Source organism: Theobroma cacao, chromosome 5 (assembly GCF_000208745.1).
Source record: "Theobroma cacao cultivar B97-61/B2 chromosome 5, Criollo_cocoa_genome_V2, whole genome shotgun sequence".
Classification (NCBI taxonomy): Eukaryota; Viridiplantae; Streptophyta; class Magnoliopsida; order Malvales; family Malvaceae; genus Theobroma; species Theobroma cacao.
In genome coordinates, this window is record NC_030854.1 from 28578834 (window position 1) to 28582200 (window position 3367).

The window sequence follows — 3367 nt, forward strand, 5'->3', positions numbered from 1 at the left end:
TATAAGGTTTGTAAGTGGACAACTAATAATTAATATCAAGTATTGAATTGTTTCTTATAATTATAGTTAATCCAAGAGTTCAACCATAAATCTATAGTGGAGTGATTTCATAGTTAATGTCACGACCCGGAACTCCCATCGAGCCCGTGACAACCGTCGCAAAGCCTCGACAGACATTCTTCCCACGAATGCCTTTTGAGACCTCGCAAGGCTTTTGTACCAGTTTTTCCATTCCTCTCTCTTTCTTTTTTTTTTTGAATAATAAAATAAAATAAAAATATTAATTAAAATAATCTATTTTAATGTAAAACAATATATATATATATTTTTGAAACATTAAAAATTAATTTTCTACACATAAAAACAAAATAAATTTATACATACTGTAATATAGAAAACTATAGTATGCAATTTAAATTACAATGACACGTGGGCCCCTAAATAATTGAGAAGGTTTAAGTCTATAACCTTGCTTTCTAGGATGCAACTTTGAAATTTACTTCTCGATGCAATTAACAGTCTACTGCCTATTCTGAGCCTGAAAAATGTATAGGAAGAAGGGGTGAGATTATAAAATCTCAGTGAGTAGACAAACATCATCAAAATAATCTAAAGCCGAGTAATAGGAGACAATTAAAATAATTCATCCCAACTCATATAAATAATTGGATTTCATCCAATTACTTAACATGGCTTATGTACTTTTCAAAAACTTGGCCCTTACCAAAAATCCATTCTCGGGGATACCCCGCGAAGGCATCTTACCGAGGTCGCCAAGCTGTTTATTGTCACACACACAAACACATTTCACCTCTAACAACACAGCCGTTCCTTGGCGTTGGCTGAGTCCCAGTTTCACGTGGTGGCCAGCGTGAAGTGTACTCAAATCCTACCTCAGGAGTTATCCTACGCGCCTCTCCAATCGAGATAAGCTCAATAATTGAGAACCGTGCCCCTCTAATTAGGCTGACCCACAGAACCCCCGTCACTGTAGTACCCACTTTATAATCCACCAACCAATAAAATCACAATAGTATGACATGGCTCACTTAACACATTCAAGGCAAATCAAAGCAGTTCATATATTCTTTAAATCATAAAAATAACCAGTCATACCCACATTTATCATAAGCCATTTAATGTAAAATCATGGATAAACAACACAATCATAGTATAGGTCTCCAATTACTCTATTTTTGAAATCATTATTAAATTTTTAAAATTTATAAAATTATTTTATAAAATCTCATTTTCCCATAAAATATAATAATTTTCCAATTAAATCATTTTTCCATAAAATCACACAATTAAATAAATCTACTCTAGATAATTAAGACGATAGTAAGTTTACTCACTGTACTAGGAGTAGATATACTCCTATTCTCGATCCTCGGGTGTAGTCTTTTACCCGTATCAGATAGCTCACCACCTATCCACAATACATGACACAAAAAATTCAATAATTTGTGTCAAATCAATATATATTATTTCAGGCTCTTATCCATGCGTATGCACTAGATAGGGTGTGAAATGTTTGGACAATCGCTTAATCACAGTGTCCGACCTAACTTGCCTATACACGGTGTAAATTTCTAAGATCTCCAATTCAACTCCAATTCCATCCATTTCAATTTCAATTATCCAATTATATCCACAATACCTCAATGACTATGAACGTCGTCCAATTTATCAATTCAGACCACAAATTACGCTTTTACCCCTAGTGGGTAAAAATTTTAATTTTTTGCATAAAAAATTCTCATTAAATTTCCAACCTCATAATTCATCATTTTTCCATCTAATTCTCTTAAAATAAAGTCAACCTCATCCTCACACACCATTGGCTAGATTCGGCCTAGAGAAATTCATGGAGAAAATGAATATTTTACTAGTTGTTTTACTCATAAACATGCTAAACTAACACTAAACACTAACATAGTTCAAAATCAAATTAATCTAATAACTTTCTCTCTCTAAACCCATATGATCAAATTTGAATCCATCATCAAAACACATAATTTAACCATGAAAAATAAGGAAAAACGAATGAAAATGATAAATCTTAAGCTAAGCTTGAAAAATCATACCTTTAAACACTTGATTCCTTGAAAAATCACACTTTTTCTTTGAATTTTCTCACTCTAGGGTTTGTTCTTATTTCTCTCTCTCTCCTGCTGGTTTTGGCTGACCCTTCCAATAAAGAATTCCGGAATTTTCAAGCCTTTTAATAGGCTTAATAAAATATTATAATTTTATTTACCTTTTGAATATTTGAATATTTTATTTTTTCTAGCCATCTTTTTTACTTTCTTTTTCTACCACTCAATCCTCTTCACTTATCCATGTCTTCCATGAAATTTCTAGACTTTTTCAAAGTTTTGGTGGAGCAAATGTTTAAAAATTACACTTTTACCCCCGTAAAGTAAAAAATTACATTTTTACCCCAAAAACTGAAAAATTGCCCATAGAAATATTTTTCATCCCTTATACTCATACCATTCTCCAATTTGTCAAATGTGATCTAAATTCTCTCAAAATCTCAAATTTTGTCCGCGAGTGAAAAAATTACGATTTTGCCCCTTGATAGTGAAAATTTCGGTTTGACTCCAAATTGATCATCGAACTCCGAATTACCATTTTGAGTCATTCCTGAATTGTGAAACTTTTAATTTCACCTTAAAATTCCTATTTGAACTATTTCGAAGCTTAATCGACTCAATGTACCATTAGGGGCAATATCGTCTTTTGACGATTTCTTGAACTTCCTAAATATACAAACATTCTATCGAGCATGTGAATGACATTATAATTATTTTACAAAGCAGGGTTTGACAGTTAATAAGCTTGAATTATTTTTAATGATATTAAAATTAATTCTAAGTTTATTGGAGTTTGGAATATCTATGTCCAAATAGAATCCCCATTTAGCTTCATAGAATTCAACTTGTTTAAGTTGGAATGCATGTTTTAATTTGGTTAATTAAATTGTATACAAAAATGACAGTTTTAACATGTTTGTCTTATTTTAGACAAGAAAACATGTTTGCTTTTAATTTAGACAAAAAAACATGTTTGGTCTTAATTTAGACAAGAAAATATGTTTGTTTTAATGACAAGAAAATATCTTTCATCTTAATCTAGACAAAAAAACATAGTTGTCTCAATTTAAATAAGATAAAATATTTTTGTTTTAATTAAAGATGAGTTGTCTTAAATTAAGATAATGTTAAGAGGATTCTTGCAAAATGAATCTAGACATGATAAAAGGAGACTCCATGTTTGACTATCACTCTTTTATTTATTATTAATTCTTTTAAAATAAGGATTGATAATAATAAAATAAGAGTTATTATTCAATAAAGAGATT

At 30.6% G+C, this 3367-nt stretch overlaps 1 long non-coding RNA gene across 1 annotated transcript; it reads right to left on the minus strand.

The window, feature by feature from the left end:
• On the minus strand, positions 387 to 2127 carry LOC108662192. The gene is made up of 3 exons (XR_001927994.1): positions 2088 to 2127; positions 1356 to 1429; positions 387 to 538 (listed from the first exon to the last, which is right to left on the minus strand). It is a non-coding gene; the product is annotated as an uncharacterized LOC108662192 (long non-coding RNA).